Here is a 21,716-nt window from a genome sequence, read left to right as displayed (position 1 = left end):
TACAAAGGAACATCTCTACGCTGAGTATTGAGGTACAAAGCGGGGAGCCGTGAAACTGCGCACAGATATTGGAAGATAAACAGAAGGGGGAGGGAGCCACTGCATTCGGTTGCCGGGAAGCGGTAGCCACTTGCACGGTGGAGCGGGCAGACTCACGGATGGCACCCGAGAGAGCGGACTGAGACCCTGAGCTGGGAACTCGTGCCACCAGGCATCTCGTGGAACTCCGGAATCCCGGTGTGCTCACTGGATTCAGACTGAGACCGGGAGATCCAGGAGCGCGCGGGGGTGGCTGGTGGCTGGCGGCTTAAGAAACACAAAGGACAGAGACGCGCCGGCCCTGGAAGTGAGGGCTGGGATGCCGGGTGTGGGGCGCACATCCCCAGATGCTGCAGGATTGAGCAACACCAACAGAAACAGAGTTAAAGTGGCCAGAACATCAGTGGAGAATGGGCTGTAATCCCTCTGTTCTGTGACACAGGCTGAAAATCGGCCGCTGCTGCTCTGACTCTCAGAAGAGACACAGCAGACCACCAGGGAAAGCTGCCGCGAACAAAAGAATGGAAACAGCAGCTCACACCGTGCCCATCCCCTCCCCCCTCACAGAGGACATGGACTCTACCCAAACAGGGTTGCCTGAGTATCCGCGCGTCAGGGCCCTCCCCCAGAACACAGAAGGCAGGCTGAAAAATCAAGAAGCCCACAACCCGGGGCACCTGGGTGGCGCAGTCATTGAGCGCCTGTCTTCGGCTTAGGGAGTGATCCTGGCGTTCTGGAAAGGAGTCCCTCATCGGGCTCCTCCGCTGGGAGCCTGCTTCTTCCTCTCCCACTCCCCCGCTTGTGTTCCCTCTTTCACTGGTTGGCTTTCTGCCACATATAAATAAATAAAATCTTTAAAGAAGAAGCCCACATCCCCAAGATCCCTATAAAACAAGGGGCACGGGCTGGGACCCAGTCAATAATTTGGGCTCTGGACAACCCCTCAACCTCCCCTCATCAGAATGACAAGAAGGAGAAGCCCCCTCCCCCAGCAAAGAAAAGAGAGTGAGTCTGTGGCCTCTGCCACAGAAATAATGGATATGGATGTAACCAAATTATCAGAAATGGAATTCAGAGTAACGAGGGTGAAAATGATGAGTAGAATTGAAAAAAGTATTAACGAAAATGTTACTGAGAATATAGAATCCCTAAGGACAGAAATGAGAGCGAATCTGACAGAAATTAAAAATTCTATGAGCCAAATGCAGGCAAAACTAGAGGCTCTGACGGCCAGGGTCACCGAGCAGAGGACGTATTAGTGAATTGGAGGATGGGTTAATAGAGGAAAAAACAAAAATAGAAGTGGGTCTTTAAAAAAATCGACGCCCACGAATGTAGGTTACAGGAGATTACTGACTCAATGAAATGATCCAATGTCAGAATCATCGGCATCCCTGAGGGGGTGGAGAAAAACAGAGGTCTAGAAGAGATATTTGAACAAATTGTAGCTGAAAACTTCCGAAATCTAGCAAGGGAAGCAAACATTCATGTCCAAGAGGCAGAGAGGACCCCTCCCAAGCTCAACCACGACAAACCTATGCCACATCACGTCATAGTGCATTTCGCAAATATTAGATCCAACGATACAGTATTGAACGCGGCCAAGGCAAAGAAATTTCTCACGTACCAAGGCAAAGGCATCAGAATTACGTCAGACCTGTCTACACAGACCTGGAATGAGAGAAAGGGTTGGGGAGGCATTTTTAAAGCTCTTTCAGAGAAAAAAATGCAGCCAGGGATCCTTTATCCAGCAAGGCTGTCATTCAGAATGGATGGAGAAATAAAGACATTTCAGAATCGCCCGTCATTGACCAATTTTGTAACCACGAAACCAGCCCTACAGGAGATACTAAGGGGGGTTCTATAAAGGTAAAAAGGCCCCAAGAGTGATAGAGAACAGAAAGTCACAACCGATACAAACAAATATTTACTGGCAACATGGCATCATTAAAATTCTATCTCTCAGTTCTTAGTGCCAATAAATGGTTGAAACGCTCCCATAAAGCGCTCCAGACTTGCAGATTGGATAAAAAGAAATGACCCATCCATTTGCTGTCTACAAGAGACTCATTTCGAACCCAAAGATGCATTCAGACTGAGAGTAAGGGGATGGAGTACCATCTTTCACGTAAATGGACCTCAAAAGAAAGCTGTGGTAGCAATTCTCATAAGAGATAGATTGGATTTCAAACTAAAGAATATAGCTAGAGGCACAGAAGGACACTATATTATTCTTAAAGGATGTATTTAACAAGTGGATATGACAATTATAAATATATATGCCCCCAACAGGGGGGCAGCAAGATACACAAGCCAACTCTTAACCAGAATAAAGAGACATAAAGATAAAAATACATTAATATTAGGGGACCTCAACACTCCACTCTCAGAAATAGACAGAACACCCTGGCAAAAACCAAGCAAACAATTATAGACTATGAATGCCATCCTCGACAAGTCGGACCTCATAGATATATATATATAGAACACTACACCCCAGAACCAAAGAATACTCATTCTATACTAATGCCCATGGAACATTCTCAAGAATAGACCAAGTTCTGGGACACAAAACAAGTCTTAACCGATACCAAAAGATTGAAATTATGCCCTGCATATTCTCAGACAACAATGCTCTGAAATTGGAACTCAACCACAAGGAAAAATTTGGAAGACTCTCAAACATTGGAGACTAAGAATCATCCTGATCAGGAATGACTCGATAAACCAGGAAATCAAAAATCAAATTAAACAATTTATGGAGGCCAATGAGAATGGAAACACAATGGTCCAAAACCTATGGGATACTGCAAAGGCAGTCCTAAGGGGGAAATACATAGCCATCCAAGCCTCACTCAAAAGAATAGAAAAATCTAAAATGCAGTTTTTATATTCTCACCTCAAAAAGCTGGAACAGCAACAGAGGGACAGGCCTAATCCACGCACGAGGAAGCAGTTGACCAAAATTAGAGCAGAAATCAATCAAGCAGAAACCAGAAGTACAGTAGAGCAGATCAACAGGACTAGAAGCTGGTTCTTTGAGAGAATCAATAAAATTGACAGACCACTGGCAAGACTTATCCAAAAGAAAAGAGAAAGGACCCAGATTATTAAAATTATGAATGAAAAAGGAGAGGTCACGACGAGCACCATTGAAATTGGAAGGATTATTAGAAATTTTTATCAACAGCTATATGCCAAAAAACTAAGCAATCTGGAAGAGATGGAATCCTTCCTGGAAACCAATAAAGTACCAAGATTGAAACCGGAAGAAATTGATTCCTTAAACAGGCCAATTAATTATGAAGAAATTGAGTCAGTGATAAACAACATTCCAAATAACAAAACTGCAGGTACGGACTGTTTTCCTGGGGAATTCTACCACACATTCAAAGAAGAAATAATACCTATTCTCCTAAAGCTATTTCAAAAAATAGAAACAGAAGGAAAGCTACCAAACTCATTCTATGAGGCCAATATTACCTTGATCCCCAAACCAGGCAAAGACCCCCTCAAAAAGGAGAATTACAGACCGATTTCCCTAATGAATATGGATGCCAAAATCCTCAACAAGATACTTGCTAATAGAATCCAACAGTACATTAAAAGGATTATCCATCACGATCAAGTGGGATTCATACCTGGGATGCAAGCGTGGTTCAATATTCGCAAATCAATCAGCGTGATACATCATATCAACAAGAAAAGACTCAGGAACCATATGATCCTCTCAATCGATGCCGAAAAAGCATTTGACAAAATACAGCATCCTTTCCTGATTAAAACCCTTCAGAGTGTAGGAATAGAAGGTACTTTTCTCAATCTCATAAAAGCCATCTATGAAAATCCTACTGCAAATATTATTCTCAATGGGGAAAAGCTGGAAGCCTTTCCCTTAAGATCAGGAACTCGACAAGGATGCCCACTCTCGCCACTATTATTCAACATAGTACTAGAAGTCCTTGCAACAGCAATCAGACAACAAAAAGGGATCAAAGGTATTCAAATCGGCAAAGAAGAAGTCAAAATGTCTCTCTTTGCAAATGACATGATACTCTATATGGAAAACCCAAAAGAAGCCACTCCCAAACTATTAGAAGTTATAGAGCAATTCAGTAACGTGGCAGGATACAAAATCAATGCTCAGAAATCAGTTGCATTTCTGTACACGAATAACGAGAACGAAGAAAGAGAAATTAGGGAATCCATCCCATTTACAATAGCACCAAAAACCATACGTTACCTTGGAATTAACTTAACCAGAGACGTAAAGGACCTATATTCTAGAAACTATAAATCACTCTTGAAAGACATTGAGGAAGACATAAAAAGATGGAAAGATATTCCATGCTCATGGATCGGAAGAATTAACATAGTTAAAATGTCCATGCTACCCAGAACAATCTACACTTTCAATGCTATCCCGATCAAAATACCAAGGACATTTTTCAAAGAACTGGAACAAACAGTCCATAAATTTGTATGGAAACAGAAAAGCCCCCGAATCTCCAAGGAACTGTTGAAAAGGAAAAACAAAGCTGGGGGCATCACAATGCCAGATTTCGAGCTGTACTACAAAGCTGTGATCACAAAGACAGCATGGTACTGGTACAAAAACAGACACATAGACCACTGGAACAGAATAGAGAGCCCAGAAATGGACCCTCGGCTCTTTGGGCAACTAATATTTGATAAAGCAGGAAAAAACATCCGGTGGGAAAAAGACAGTCCCTTCAATAAATGGTGCTGGGAAAATTGGACAGCTACATGCAAGAGAATGAAACTTGACAACTATCTCACACCATACACAAAAAGAAACTCCAAATGGATGAAAGAACTCGATGTGAGACAGGAATCCATCAAAATTCTAGAGGAGAACATAGGCAGCAACCTCTACGACATCGGCCAAAGCAACCTTTTTCATGACACATCCCCAAAGGCAAGAGAAACAAAACACAAAATGAATTTATGGGACTTCATCAAGATTAAAAGTTTCTGCACAGCCACGGAAACAGTCAGAAAAACTAAGAGGCAGCCCACGGAATGGGAGAAGATATTTGCAAATGACACTACTGATAAAGGACTGGTATCCAAGGTCTACAAAGAACTTCTCAAACTCAATACACGAGAAACAAATAAACAAATCAAAAAATGGGCAGAAGATATGAACAGACACTTTTCCAATGAAGACATACAAATGGCTAACAGACACATGAAAAAATGTTCAAAATCATTAGCCATCAAGGAAATTCAAATCAAAACCACACTGAGATACCACCTTATGCCAGTTAGAATGGCAAAAAGAGACAAAGCAAGAAACAACAATTGTTGGAGAGGATATGGAAAAAGGGGATCCCTCCTACATTGTTGGTGGGAATGCAAGTTGGTACAGCCACTCTGGAAAACCGTGTGGAGGTCCCTTAAAAAGTTAAAAATTGAGCTACCCTATGATCCAGCCATTGCACTACTGGGTGTTTACCCCAAAGATACAGACGGAGTGAAGAGAAGGGCCATATGCACCCCAATGTTCATAGCAGCAATGTCCACAATAGCTAAATCGTGGAAGGAGTTGAGATGCCCTTCAACAGATGACTGGATTAAGAAGTTGTGGTGCATATACACAATGGAATATTACTCAGCTATCAGAAAGAACGAGTTCTCAACATTTGCTACAACGTGGACAGCACTGGAGGAGATAATGCTTAGTGAAATAAGTCAAGCAGAGAAAGACAACTATCATATGATTTCTGTCATCTATGGAACGTAAGAACTAGGATGATCTGTAGGGGAAGAAAGGGATAAAGAAAGGGGGGGTAATCAGAAGGGGGAATGAAACATAAGAGACTATGGACTATGAGAAACAAACTGAGGACTTCAGAGGGGAGGGGGGTGGGGGAATGGGATAGACCGTTGATGGGTAGTAAGGAGGGCACGTATTGCATGGTGCACTGGGTGTTATACACAACTAATGAATCATCGAGCCTTACATCGGAAACCCGGGATGTACTGTATGGTGACTAACATAATATAATAAAAAATCATAAAAAAAATAACAAAAATACCGAGGACATTTTTCAAAGAACTGGAACAAATAGTCCTTAAATTTGTATGGAAACAGAAAAGGCCCCTAATCTCAAAGGAATTGTTGAAAAGGAAAAACAAAGCTGGAGGCATCACAATGCCGGATTTCGAGCTGTACTACAAAGCTGTGATCACAAAGACAGCATGGTACTGGCACAAAAACAGACACATAGACCAATGGAACAGAATAGAGAACCCAGAAATGGACCCTCGGCTCTTTGGGCAACTAACATTTGATAAAGCAGGAAAAAACATCCGGTGGAAAAAAGACAGTCTCTTCAATAAATGGTGCTGGGAAAATTGGACAGCTACATGCAAAAAATGAAACTTGACCACTGTCTCACACCATACACAAAAAAAAACTCCAAATGGATGAAAGACCATGATGTGAGACAGGAATCCATCAAAATCCTAGAGGAGAACATAGGCAGCAACCTCTACGACATCGGCAAAAGCAAACTTTTTCATGACACATACCCAAAGGCAAGAGAAACAAAAGATAAAATGAACATATGGGACTTCATCAAGATGAAAAGCTTCTGCACAGCCAAGGAAACAGTCAGAAAAACTAAGAGGCAGCCCACAGAATGGGAGAAGATATTTGCAAATGACACTACAGATAAAGGACCGGTATCCAGGATCTACAAAGAACTTCTCAAACTCAATATATGAGAAACAAATAAACAAATCAAAAAATGGGCAGAAGATATGAACAGACACTTTTCCAATGAAGACATACAAATGGCTAACAGACACATGAAAAAATGTTCAACATCATTAGCCGTCAGGGAAATTCAAATCAAAACCACACTGAGATACCACCTTATGCCAGTTAGAATGGGAAAAATAGACAAGGCAAGAAACAACAATTGTTGGAGAGGATGTGGAGAAAGGGGATCCCTCCTACATTGTTGGTGGGAATGCAAGTTGGTACAGCCACTCTGGAAAACAGTGTGGAGGTCCCTTAACAAGTTAAAAATTGAGCTATCCTATGATCCAGCCATTGCACTACTGGGTGTTTACCCCAAAGATACAGACGTAGTGAAGAGAAGGGCCATACACACCCCAATGTTCATAGCAGCAATGTCCACAATAGCTAAATTGTGGAAGGAGCCGAGATGCCCTTCAACAGATGACTGGATTTAGAAGGTGTGCTCCATATATACAATGGAATATTACTCAGCTATCAGAAAGAACGAGTTCTCAACATTTGCTGCAACATGGATGGCACTGGAGCAGATAATGCTAAGTGAAATAAGTCTAGCAGAGAAAGAGAAGTATCATATGATTTCTCTCATCTATGGAACATAAGAACTAGGATGATCAGTAGGGGAAGAAAGGGATAAAGAAAGGGGCCCTAATCAGAAGGGGGAATGAAACATGAGAGACTATGGACTATGAGAAACAAACTGAGGGCCTCAGAGGGGAGGGGGTTGGGGGAATGGGATAGACCAGTGATGGGTAGTAAGGAGGGCATGAATTGCATGGTGCACTGGGTGTTATACGCAACTAATGAATCATCGATCTTTACATCGGAAACCGGGGATGTACTGTACGGTGAGTAACATAATATAATAAAAAATCATTAAATAAAATAAAATAAAATAAGATAAAATTCTCTCTTTATCACTACTTTTTACCATTTTATTTATTTTTTTAATAATTTTTATTTTGTTATATTAATCACCATACAGTACATCCCCAGTTTTCAATCAATGTTCCATGATTCATTATTTGTGTATAACATCCAGTGCACCATGCAATACATGCCCTCCTTAATACCCATCACCAGCCTATCCCAGTCACCCACCCCTCTCCCCTCTGAAGCCCTCAGTTTGTTTCCCAGAGTCCACAGTCTCTCATGGTTCATTCCCCCTCCTGTTTACCCCCCCCCTTCATTCTTCCCTTCCTTCTCCTACCGATCTCTATCTTGACGTGGATATCCTTGGGCAATTTTGTTGTTGGGGGGGGGGGGTCTCAGTTCTTCCTGGGTCTGGATGTCAGTTTTCTTCAAATAAATTTTATGCCCCCTTTTCTATGTCTTCTTCTGGGATTGCTATAATGTGAAAGTTACACTTTATTATGTCACTGAGTCCCTTTAATCTGTTTTCTTTTTTATTATTTTTTTCTCTCTCCTGTTCAGCTTTATTGCTTTCCATTACTCTGTCCTCCAAATCACTAAACTGTTTTTCTTCTTCCTCTTGTCTACTATTTATTCCATCTTGTGTTTTAGATTTCAGTTATTGAGTTCTTAATTTCTGGTTGGTTCATTTTTATGTTTTCTTTTTTTTAATAATATTTTTTATTATATTATGATAGTCACCATACAGTACATCCCTAGTTTTTGATGTAAAGTTCCATGATTCATTAATTGCGTATTACACCCAGTGCACCATGCAATACATGCCCTCCTTAATACCCATCACCAGCCTATCCCATCACCCCCCCAAAGCTTATGTTTTCTATCTCTTTGTTTTGGGGTCTCACTGAGGTCCTCTATTCTTTTCTCAAGTCCAGTGAATATCTTTGTGACCATTACTTTAAATTCTCTGTCAGGCATATTACTTATTTCAGTTTTTTGCTTGTTTGTTTTTTGTTTGCTTTTTGGTTTTTTTAGCTCTCTTGCCTTGATTTAATCTTGTTCTCCCATTTGAGACATATTCCTCTAGCTCCTCGTTTTGTCTCTCTTCATTAGTTTCTATATAACTGAATTTCAGCTATGCCTCCTGCTCTTGATAGTAATGGCTTCGTGCAGTAGAGGTCGTGTAGTGCTTTGCAGTCCAATGTCCTCTGTTCATGAGATGCTGGCACTTCAGGGGTGTCTCCTTTGTGCATTGCGTGTGCCATACTATTGTGACTAAGCCTCATTTGCCTTCAGTCCAGCCATCTGCAATGCCTCTCTTGTTCTGTCGTGGGCAGGGTTTTTTTCTATGTTGTTAGCAACCCCAGTCTAAGGCAGCTTTGGGCTTGTTAGGTTAGACATGGTATTTGCCAGAGCTGTAGTGGCACCCAACTGCAGCATATACTCCTTGTGTTGTCTGTTGAGAAACTTTCATTGGTGGGTGGGTCCTGAAGTCAAGACATATATTTGCCCTATCCCAACTGTTGGGGATGGGTCTAACCATTGTGTGGGATTTTCTTCCCCTCTCCTTGGATCAGGAGTCACTTTGGAGTGGCTCTTGCCCTGTTGGGGCTCCTTGCACACTGCCATGCTTGTGGTGTCAATTTGATGGACTCTTGTCAAGAACATGTTGGATAGGTTGGATCTTCAAGAGAACATTAGGCAGTGTGCGTGGTGCCATCAAGGCCCACGCATCCATGCAGATCCACTGAAGGTGGGAACTTGCAGCCACCCTGGAAAATGCTTTCTGTGGCCAAGCTGGAGGGGACATCTGCAGAAGAACATGGGGGCAGGTACACTCTTGGAAAGCTAGGTGAGGAGTGCCTGTTCTGCCCTGGTTCGCATAGCTGTCTGTGTATGTAGGTTGGATGGTGAGTAAGGGAAATGGTGCCTGCAAACTCTTTCATTCTTGGAAGGCTCCTGAGGATCCCTGCCTTTCCAGCACACACTCTGAGATTAGTAAACAAATCTCCCTCTCATATATTCCAGGTATTTTTCAAATTGTTGCTTCTATGGTGCATCCCCATTAAGGGCAGCAACTCAATTTCCTATCACCTCCTGGCTCTACCAGAGCCAAACTAGCTGATTTTTAAAGTTCTAAGTATTCCTTCTTCTGATAGTAAGAACTTGTGAAGTTATGTCACTCTGGTTTTGAACCCAAATGTTACTGATAGTAAGAACTTGTGAAGTTATGTCACTCTGGTTTTTTTTTTTATAATGATTTTTTATTATATTATGTTAGTCACCATACAGTACATCCCCGGTTTTCGATGTAAGGCTCGATGATTCATTAGTTGTGTATAACACCCAGTGCGCCATGCAATACGTGCCCTCCTTACTACCCATCACCGGCCTATCCCATTCCCCCACCCCCCTCCCCTCTGAAGCCCTCAGTTTGTTTCTCATAGTCCATAGTCTCTCATGTTTCATTCCCCCTTCTGATTACCCCCCCCTTTCTTTATCCCTTTCTTCCCCTACCGATCATCCTAGTTCTTACGTTCCATAGATGAGAGAAATCATATGATAGTTGTCTTTCTCTGCTTGACTTATTTCACTTAGCATTATCTCCTCCAGTGCTGTCCATGTTGTAGCAAATGTTGAGAACTCGTTCTTTCTGATAGCTGAGTAATATTCCATTGTATATATGGACCACAACTTCTTAACCCAGTCATCTGTTGAAGGGCATCTCGGCTCCTTCCACGATTTAGCTATTGTGGACATTGCTGTTATGAACATTGGGGTGCATATGGTCCTTCTCTTCACTCCGTCTGTATCTTTGGGGTAAACACCCAGTAGTGCAATGGCTGGATCATAGGGTAGCTCAATTTTTAACTTTTTAAGGGACCTCCACACTGTTTTCCAGAGTGGCTGTACCAACTTGCATTCCCACCAACAATGTAGGAGGGATCCCCTTTCTCCACATCCTCTCCAACAATTGTTGTTTCTTCCCTTGTCTATTTTTCCCATTCTAACTGGCGTAAGGTGGTATCTCAGAGTGGTTTTGATTTGAAATTCCTTGATGGCTAATGATTTTGAACATTTTTTCATGTGTCTGTTAGCCATTTGTATGTCTTCATTGGAAAAGTGTCTGTTCATATCTTCTGCCCATTTTTTGATTTGTTTATTTGTTTCTCGTGTATTGAGTTTGAGAAGTTCTTTGTAGATCTTGGATACCAGTCCTTTATCTGTAGTGTCATTTGCAAATATATTCTCCCATTCCGTAGGCTGCCTCTTAGTTTTTCTGACTGTTTCCTTGGCTGTGCAGAAACTTTTAATCTTGATGAAGTCCCATAAATTCATTTTATCTTTTGTTTCTCTTGCCTTTGGGGATGTGTCATGAAAAAGGTTGCTTTGGCCGATGTCGTAGAGGTTGCTGCCTATGTTCTCCTCTAGAATTTTGATGGATTCCTGTCTCACATCGAGGTCTTTCATCCATTTGGAGTTTCTTTTTGTGTATGGTGTGAGATAGTTGTCAAGTTTCATTCTTTTGCATGTAGCTGTCCAATTTTCCCAGCACCATTTATTGAAGAGACTGTCTTTTTCCCACCGGATGTTTTTTCCTGCTTTATCAAATATTAGTTGCCCAAAGAGCTGAGGGTCCATTTCTGGGCTCTCTATTCTGTTCCATTGGTCTATGTGTCTGTTTTTGTGCCAGTACCATGCTGTCTTTGTGATCACAGCTTTGTAGTACAGCTCAAAATCCGGCATTGTGATGCCCCCAGCTTTGTTTTTCCTTTTCAACAGTTCCTTGGAGATTCGGGGTCTTTTCTGGTTCCATACAAATTTAAGGACTATTTGTTCCAGTTCTTTGAAAAATGTCATCGGTATTTTGATCGGGATAGCATTGAAAGTGTAGATTGCTCTGGGTAGCATGGACATTTTAACTATGTTAATTCTTCCGATCCATGGGCATGGAATATCTTTCCATCTTTTTATGTCTTCCTCAATGTCTTTTAAGAGTGATTTATAGTTTCTAGAATAAAGGTCCTTTACGTCTCTGGTTAAGTTAATTCCAAGGTAACGTATGGTTTTTGGTGCTATTGTAAATGGGATGGATTCCCTAATTTCTCTTTCTTCGGTCTCATTATTCGTGTACAGAAATGCAACTGATTTCTGAGCATTGATTTTGTATCCCACCACGTTACTCAATTGCTCTATAACTTCTAATAGTTTGGGAATGGCTTCTTTTGGGTTTTCCATATAGAGTATCATGTCATCTGCGAAGAGAGACATTTTGACTTCTTCTTTGCCGATTTGAATACCTTTGATCCCTTTTTGTTGTCTGATTGCTGTTGCAAGGACTTCTCGTACTATGTTGAATAATAGTGGCGAGAGTGGGCATCCTTGTCGAGTTCCTGATCTTAAGGGAAAGGCTTCCAGCTTTTCCCCATTGAGAATAATATTTGCAGTAGGCTTTTCATAGATGGCTTTTATGAGATTGAGAAATGTACCTTCTATTCCTACACTCTGAAGGGTTTTAATCAGGAAAGGATGCTGTATTTTGTCAAATGCTTTTTCGGCATCGATTGAGAGGATCATATGGTTCCTGAGTCTTTTCTTGTTGATATGATGTATCACGCTGATTGATTTGTGAATATTGAACCACGCTTGCATCCCAGGTATGAATCCCACTTGATCGTGGTGGATAATCCTTTTAATGAACTGTTGGATTCTATTAGCAAGTATCTTGTTGAGGATTTGGCGTCCATATTCATTAGGGAAATCGGTCTGTAATTCTCCTTTTTGAGGGGGTCTTTGCCTGGTTTGGGGATCAAGGTAATATTGGCCTCATAGAATGAGTTTGGTAGCTTTCCTTCTGTTTCTATTTTTTGAAATAGCTTTAGGAGAATAGGTATTATTTCTTCTTTGAGTTTTTGGTAGAATTCCCCAGGAAAACCATCTGGACCTGGAGTTTTGTTATTTGGAAGGTTGTTTATCACTGACTCAATTATTTCATAAGTAATTGGCCTGTTTAAGAAATCAATTTCTTCCTGTTTCAATCTTGGTAGTTTATAGGTTTCCAGGAAGGATTCCATCTCTTCCAGATTGCTTAGTTTATTGGCATATAGCTGTTGATAAAAATTTCTAATAATCCTTCCAATTTCAATGGTGCTCGTCGTGACCTCTCCTTTTTCATTCATAATTTTAATAATCTGGGTCCTTTCTCTTTTCTTTTGGATAAGTCTTGCCAGTGGTCTGTCAATTTTATTGATTCTCTCCAAGAACCAGCTTCTAGTCCTGTTGATCTGCTCTACTGTACTTCTGGTTTCTGCTTGATTGATTTCAGCTTTAATTTTGGTCAACTACTTCCTCGTGCGTGGATTAGGCCTGTCCCTCTGTTGCTGTTCCAGCTTCTTGAGGTGAGAATATAAAAACTGCATTTTAGATTTTTCTATTCTTTTGAGTGAGGCTTGGATGGCTATGTATTTCCCCCGTAGGACCGCCTTTGCAGTATCCCATAGGTTTTCGACTGTTGTATTTTCATTCTCATTGGTCTCCATAAATTATTTAATTTGATTTTTGATTTCCTGGTTTATCGAGTCATTCCTGAGCAGGATGGTTCTTAGTCTCCAAGTGTTTGAGTTTCTTCCAAATTTTTCCTTGTGGTTGAGTTCCAATTTCAAAGCGTTGTGGTCTGAGAACATGCAGGGGATAATTTCAATCTTTTCGTATCAGCTGAGACCTGTTTTGTGTCCCAGAACATGGTCTATTCTTGAAAATGTTCCATGGATTAGAATAGAATGAGTATTCTTTGGTTCTGGGGTGTAGTGTTCTATATATATCTAAGAGGTCCAACTCGTCGAGTATGGCATTCAAAGCCTTTGATTCTTTGCTTAGTTTTTGCCAGGGTGTTCTGTCTATTTCTAAGAGTGGAGTGTTGAGGTCCCCTACTATTAATGTATTTTTATTTATATGTCTCTTTATTCTGGTTAAGAGTTGGCTTGTGTGTCTTGCTGCTCCACTGTTGAGGGCATATATATTTATAATTGTCATATCCACTTGTTGAATACTTCCTTTAAGAATAATATAGTGCCCTTCTGCGTCTCTATGTATAGTCTGTAGTTTAAAATCCAATTTATCTGATATGAGAATTGCTACCCCAGCTTTCTTTTGAGGTCCATTTGTGTGAAAGATGGTACTCCATCCCCTTACTCTCAGTCTGAATGCATCTTTGGGTTCGAAATGAGTCTCTTGTAGACAGCAAATGGATGGGTCATTTCTTTTTATCCAATCTGCAACCCTGTGGTGTTTAAAGCAAGAATTTAAACCATTAATATTAAGACTGAGTACTGAGAGACATGCTTTTAATTCTGCCATGTTGTCAGTAAAGTCTTTGTTTGTATTGGCTGTGACTTTCTGTTCTGTATCACTCTTGGGGCCTTTTTACTTTTATAGAGCCCCCCGTAATACCTCCTGTAGGGCTGGTTTCGTGGTTACGAAATTGGCTAGTGACTGTCGATTCTGAAATGTCTTTATTTCTCCATCCATTCTGAATGACAGCCTTGCTGGATAAAGGATCCTTGGCTGCATGTTTTTCTCTGAAAGAGCTTTAAAAATGCTCCCCAACCCTTTCTCTCATTCCAGGTCTGTGTAGACAGGTCTGACGGAATTCTGATGCCTTTGCCTTGGTACGTGAGAAATTTCTTTGCCCTGGCCGCTTTCAATACTGTATCCTTGGATCTCATATTTGCGAATTGCACTATGACGTGACGTGGTGTAGGTCTGTCATGGTTGAGCTTGGGAGGGGTCCTCTCTGCCTCTTGGACACAAATTTTTGTTTCCCTTGCTAGATTAGGGAAGTTTTCAGCTACAATTTGTTCAAATATCTCTTCTAGACCTCTGTTTTTCTCCACCCCCTCGGGGATGCCGATGATTCTAACATTGGATCGTTTCGTTGAGTCAGTAATCTCCCGTAGCCAACATTCGTGGGCGTGGATTTTTTTTAGACCATCTTCTATTTCTATTTTTTCCTCTATTAACCCATCCTCCAATTCACTAACCCTTTCCTCCGCTTCCGTGACCCTGGCCGTCAGAGCCTCTAGTTTTGCCTGCATTTGGCTCATAGAATTTTTAATTTCTGTCAAATTCACTCTCATTTCCGCCCTTAGGGATTCTATATTCTCAGTAACATTTTCCTTAATACTTTTTTCAAGTCTACTCATTATCTTGACCATTGTTACTCTGAATTCCATTTCTGATCATTTGGTTACATCCATATCCGTTACTTCTGTGGCAGAGGCCACAGACTCACTGTCTTTTCTTTGCTGGGGGGGCTTCCCCTTCTTGTCATTCTAATGAGGAGAGGTTGCCGGGTTGTCCAGAGCCCAAAATTATTGACTGGGTCCCAGGCCGTGCCCCTTGTTTTATAGGGATCTTAGAGATGTGGGCTTCTTCTTTAAAGATTTTATTTATTTACTTATCTGAGAGAGGGAGACAGACAGTCAGCAAGAACAGAACAGAAGCAGGGGAGTGAGAGAGGAAGAAGCAGGCTCCCAGCGGAGAAGCCCGATGAAGGACTCCTTTCCGGAACGCTGGGATCACGCCCTAAGCCGGAGACAGGCGCTCAATGACTGCGCCACCCAGGCGCCTCGGGTTGTGGGCTTCTTGATTTTTCAACCTGCCTTCTGGGGGAGGGGCCTGCTGCGCCGATACTCAGGCAACCCTGTTTGGGTAGAGTCTCCGTGTCCCCTGCGAGGCGGGATGGGGATGGGCACTCTCTGAGCCGGTATTTCCAGGCTTTTGTTCTCTGGCGGCTTTCCCTGGAGGCCGGCTATGCCTCTTCTGAGGTTCAGAGCAGCAGAGGCTGCATTGTCACAGAACAGAGGGATTGCAGCCCGTTCTCCACTGATGTTCTGGCCACTTTAACTCTATTACTGTTGGTGCTGCTCAACTCTGCAGCGTCCCGGGATGTGCGCACCAACTCGGCGTCCCTGCCCTCACTTCCAGGGCCGGCGAGTCTCTGTCCTTTGTGTTTCTAATGCCGCCAGCCACCGGCCGCCCCGCACGCTCCCGGGTCTCCCGGTCTCAGTCTATGCCCGGTGAGCACACCTTGATTCCGGAGTTTCGTGAGAAGCCTGGTGGCACGCGCACCCGGTTCAGGGTCTCAGTCTGCTGTTTCGCGGGTGCCGACCGCGAGTCCGCCCGCTCCCACGTGCAGGTGGCCCGCCAGCCACCAGCCGCCCCGCGTGCGCTCCAGGAGCTCCCGGTCTCAGAGTGGATCCCGCGAGCACACCGGGATTCCGGTGTTCCGGGAGATGCCTGGTGGCGCGCGTTCACGGCTCACCGGTCTCAGTCCGCTCTCTAGCGGGTGCCCTCTGTGAGTCCGCCCTCTCCCCCGTGGAGGTGGCTGCCGCTTCCTGGCGCCCAAACGTGGCGGCTCCCTCCCCCTTCCGTTTATCTTCCGATATCTGTGCACTGTTTACAGCTGCCCTCTTCGTACCTCAATACTCAGCGCTGGAGATGTTCATTTGTAGAGATCCAGATGCATCATCCTGCGTCTCAGGCTGATTCCGTGGTTATTTAGGCTGGTCTGGTACCTATCCAGCTCGACTCAGGGGACCGGCTGAAAATGGGTCCAATACTCCTCCACCATCTTAACTCCCTCCCCCACTCTGGTTTTTGAACCCAAATGTTTTGAACCCAAATGTAGAACCTCTACATGCTTGAAGCCTCCTTACCTCCTTCAGTCATTCCCATGGGCCAGTTTGTCCCCCAACTACATCTCCACCCTTACTCCCTTTTCCAGTATGACCCTTTCTTTACCTTTAGCTATGGAGAGTCTGTTCTTCAAGTGTTTGGGTCATTTTCTGCATTATTTGTACTGATGTGGATGTTTTCTAGGTGTATCTGTGGGATGAGGTAAGTCTAGGATCCTCCTACAGCATTATCTTCCCTGGAAGTTCTAGCTTTCATAAATGCTTTCAACTGAGATACCATATATTTTTTAATATAGAACATTTTAGAACTAAAGTGGAATACTACAAAAAGCAAGCACATCAACCATTTAGACCAGGAAAACAGTTAATATGTAGAAGAATAAGAACTATCATAGAATAGATAGATAGAATAGAAATAGTGACAGTAAAGTGAAGAGAATGTACTGGAAACTTAATTCTTTTTTTCAGATTTTACCCTTTATATCCCCCACACACTTCCTTGATATTTTCACACTATAAAAAATGAGTAGATGGTCATCTGTAGGAAAAAAGGTCATATTTTGACAACAATTTTAGTAATATTTTGTATTTGGAGTTATTATAAAACATTTACTAAAATCTCACAATTTATTACATAGTAGTCATATAGAACTAAAAGAGCAATGAGAGACAAAATTTATTGGGACCTTAATGGATTTATAGGACGTCAAAGTTACACAGCAAGGACTGGGTGTCACAAAATATAGCATTGATTGATTGCTGCAGGACCATCTCACAGGGGTTATTTGCCTTGGTGAGTTCACCAGAATCCAGGCCATGGCCTTCAATCTTAGACGTCTACAGCCTGATCTTGGTTATGTCCCAGAAGTCATCCAAATTCAGGAGATGAAATTATGCTGATTATATCATAGGACTGAAAGATATAAACACAGGAGGAGAATTTATTAATTTATATTGAGAAATGCAACTATCACACAGGTCAGAAATGATTGTTGACAAGATAAAACGGTTTCCCTTCTAGGTGGGTTACAAGAAAAACAGAATTATTAGGGCATTTCTTCATAAACATAAAATTTAAGTGAGGATGCTGGTAACTGGCATCTTGCTTTATATATGATGAGTCTGACTGCACAGTGAAGATTCATGTACCGCTAGACCAGATCTTTCCATCTCCTTAGAGGCTTTTCCTTAAGAAAACTGCTGGAAAGTCTTTCTCTGTGTTTCTCCTTTTTCTAGGCTTCCTTAACTGATCAACTGGCTGCATGTTGAACCTCTTAGCCTTCAACACATTCTTACGTTCCTTAGAAAATCTGTATTTATTTTTTAAAGATTTTATTTATTTATCCATCCGAGAGAGAGAGAGAGAGAGAGAGAGAGAGGGAGCACAAGCAGGGGGAATGGCAGAGGGAGAACAAGGCTCCCCGCTGAGCAAGGAGCCTGATGCGGGACTCAATCCCAGGACCCTGGGATCATGACCTGAGCTGAAGGCAGATGCTTAACTGACTGAGCCACCAGGTGTCCCATATTTATTTACACAAATGATACATGAATATAATGGAACAGTATATAATCCACCATACACAAAACTCTTGCTACACAAGCTTCTGCCTTTCTTCAGTCCTTCTAAATCCAGAAGACAACACAAGTATAAGTTCTTCCTAGATACTACTCTATGCATTTAAATGTACACAGCTCTAGAAATTACAGAACACTGATGAAAGACATTGAAGAAGACACAAAAAGATGGAAAAACATTCTATGCTCATGGATCGGAAAATACACATAGTTAAAATGTCCGTGCTACCCAAAGCAATCTACACTTTGTTTAAAAGATTTTATTTGTTTATTTGACAGAGAGAGAGACAGGCAGTGAGAGAGGGAACACAAGCAGGGGGATTGGGAGAGGAAGAAGCAGGCTCCCAGCAGAGGAGCCTGATGGGGGGCTCGATTCCAGAACCCCGGGATCACTCCCTGAGCCAAAGGCAGACGCTTAAAGACTGAGCAACCCAGGCACCCCTATCTACACTTTCAAAAACATCTTTATCAAAACACCAATATCATTTTTCAAAGTGCTGGAACAAACAATCCTAAACTTTGGGTGGAACGAGAAAAGACCCCAAATCGCCAAGAAAATGTTGAAAAATAAAAACAAAGCTGGGGGCATCACTTTGCCTGATTTCAAGCTATACTACAAAGCTGTGATCACCAAGACAGCATGGTACTGGCACAAAAACAGACACATAGACAAATGGAACAGAATAGACACTCCAGAAATTGACCCTCAACTCTATGGTCAACTAATCTTCAACAAATCAGGAAAAAACATCAATGTAATACGACAGTCTCTTCAATAAATGGTGCTGCTATAATTGGACAGCTATATACAGAAGAATAAAACTCGACCATTCTCTTACACGACACACAGAGATAAACTCAAAATTCATGAAAGACATGAATGAGAGACAGGAATCCATGAAAATCCTTAAGGAGAACATAAGCAGTAACTTCTTTGACACTAGCCAAAGCAACTTCTTTCCAGACACGTCTCCCAAGGCAAGGGAAACAAAAGCAAAAATGAACTTTTGGGACTTCATCAAGATAAAAAGCTTCTGCTTTTGGGGGAAGATGGCAGAGGAGTAGGGGACCCCTGAGTCGAGTTGGATAGGTACCAGACCAGCCTGAACATCCACGGAACCAGCCTGAGACTCAGGAAGATACATAGGGATCTATACAAATGAACATCTCCAGCACTGAGTATTGAGGTACGAAGCAGGGAGCCATGAAGCCGCGCACAGATATTGGAAGATAAACGGAAGGGAGAGGGAGTCACCGCGTGCAGGCCCTGGGAAGTGGTAGCCAACTGCATGGGGGAGCGGGCGGACTCGCAGACCAGCACCCGTGAGAGAACAGACTGGGACCGTGAGCGCGGAGCGCGCGGCACCACACTTTTCACGGAGCTCCAGTGTGCTCACTGGAACCAGACTGAGACCGGGAGCTCCGGGAGCACACAGGGCCGGCTGGCAGCTGGAGGTGCTAGAAACACAAAGGACGGAGACGCACTGGCCCTGGAAGTGAGGGCTGGGACGCAGGGTGTGGGGCGCACATCCCAGGATGCTACAAGGTTGAGCAGCACCAACAGAAAAAGAGTTAAAGTGGCCAGAACATCAGTGGAGAATGGTCTGCGATCCCTCTGTTCTGAGACAGAGGCTGAGATTCGGACACTGATGCTCTGACTCTCAGAAGAGCACAGCAAACCAGCAGGGAAAGCCACTCTCTGAGAACAAAAGCGTAGAAATACCGGCTCAAAGTGTGCCCATCCCCATCCCCCCTCACAGGGGGCACAGAGACTCTACACAAAGAGGGTTGCCTGAGTATTGGCATGGCAGACCCCTCCCCCAGAAGACAGGCTGAAAAATCAAGAAGCTCACATGCCCAATAGTTGGGAGGAGTTAAGATGGCAGAGGAGTAGGGGACCCCTTTTTCAGCCGGTCCCCTGAGTCAAGCTGGATAGGTACCAGACCAGTCTAAACAACCACGGAATCAGCCTGAGACACAGGAAGATACATCTGGATCTCTACAAATGAACATCTCCAGCGCTGAGTAGTGATGTACGAAGCGGAGAGCCTTGAAACCACGCACAGATATTGGAAGATAAACGGAAAGAGGAGGGAGCCACCGCGTTCAGACACCGGGAAGCAGTAGCCACCTGCAAGGGGGAGCGGGCGGACTCACGGACGGCACACGCAAGAGAGTGGACAGAGTCCGGTGACCGGGAGCATGCCACCAGGCATCTCGCGGAACTCCGGAATCCCGGTGTGCTCACTGGATCCAGACTGAGACTGGGAGCTCCCGGAGCGTGCAAGGGGCAGCTGGCAGCTGGCTGCTGGTGGGCCACCTGCATGGGGGAGCGGGCGGATTCACGGACGGCACCCACGAAACAGCGGACTGAGATCCTGAACCAGAGGCACGCCACCGGCTTCTCACGGAACTCCGGAACACTGGAATCCCGGTGTGCTCACCGGAAATAGACTGAGACCCAGAGATCCGGGAGCGCACGGGGGTAGCTGGTGGCTGGCGGCTTTAGAAACACAAAGGACAGAGATGCGCCGACCCTGGAAGTGAGGGCTGGGACGTAGGGTGTGGGATAACATCCCCGAAGGCTACAGGGTTGAGCAGCACCAACAGAAACAGAGTTAAAGTGGCCAGAACATCAGTGGAGAACGGGCCGCAATCCCTCTGTTCTGTGACAGAGGCTGAAACTCGGCCGCTGCTGCTCGGACTCTCAGAAGAGGCACAGCAAACCGCCAGGGAAAGCTGCCAGAGAACAAAAGCCTGGAAATACCGGCTCACAGCGTGCCCATCCCCTCCCCCCTCACAGAGGACACGGAGACTCTACCCAAACAGGGCTGCCTGAGTATCCGCGTGGCAGGCCCCTCCCCTAGCACACAGAAGACAGGCTGAAAAATCAAGAAGCCCACAACACAGGGCGCCTGGGTGGCGCAGTCATTGAGCACCTGTCTCCAGCTTAGGGCGTGATCCTGGCGTTCCGGAAAGGAGTCCCTCATCGGGCTCCTCCGCTGGGAGCCTGCTTCTTCCTCTCCCACTCCCCCGCTTGTGTTCCCTCTTTCGCTGGTTGGCTCTCTGCCACATATAAATAAATAAAATCTTTAAAGAAGAAGCCCACATCCCCAAGATCCCTATAAAACAAGGGGCACGGGCTGGGACCCAGTCCATAATTTGGGCTCTGGACAACCCCGCAAACTCTCCTCATCAGAATGACAAGAAGGAGAAGCCCCCTCCCCCAGCAAAGAAAAGAGAGTGAGTCTGTGGCCTCTGCCACAGAAATAATGGATATGGATGTAACCAAATTATCAGAAATGAAATTCAGAGAAACGAGGGTGAAAATGATGAGTAGAATTGAAAAAAGTATTAACGAAAATGTTACTGAGAATATAGAATCCCTAAGGAAAGAAATGAGAGCGAATCTGACAGAAATTAAAAATTCTATGAGCCAAATGCAGGCAAAACTAGAGGCTCTGACGGCCAGGGTCACCGAGCAGAGGACGTATTAGTGAATTGGAGGATGGGTTAATAGAGGAAAAAACAAAAATAGAAGCGGGTCTTTAAAAAAATCGACGCCCACGAATGTAGGTTACGGGAGATTACTGACTCAATGAAATGATCCAATGTCAGAATCATCGGCATCCCTGAGGGGGTGGAGAAAAACAGAGGTCTAGAAGAGATATTTGAACAAATTGTAGCTGAAAACTTCCCAAATCTAGCGAGGGAAGCAAACATTCATGTCCAAGAGGCAGAGA

At 43.7% G+C, this 21,716-nt stretch overlaps 1 protein-coding gene across 2 annotated transcripts in view; it reads right to left on the bottom strand.

Annotated features, from left to right (window-relative positions):
* Window positions 1–13,661: 13,661 nt before the first annotated feature.
* NBDY (negative regulator of P-body association) overlaps window positions 13,662–21,716 on the bottom strand; it is a 159,574-nt gene continuing 151,519 nt past the window's right edge. Inside the window, exon 3 of one of the 2 annotated variants that reach the window (XM_026489354.4) lies at window positions 13,662–17,311. The gene's annotated coding sequence lies outside the window, so the exon portion shown is untranslated. The remainder of the gene's footprint in view (window positions 17,312–21,716) is intronic. The other variant, XM_057312085.1, reaches the window with a different exon arrangement.

This window comes from Ursus arctos, chromosome X (genome assembly GCF_023065955.2).
Source record: "Ursus arctos isolate Adak ecotype North America chromosome X, UrsArc2.0, whole genome shotgun sequence".
Taxonomy (NCBI): Eukaryota; Metazoa; Chordata; class Mammalia; order Carnivora; family Ursidae; genus Ursus; species Ursus arctos.
Note: the sequence above shows the minus strand (reverse complement) of the source record. Positions and strands in the feature narration are given on the sequence as shown.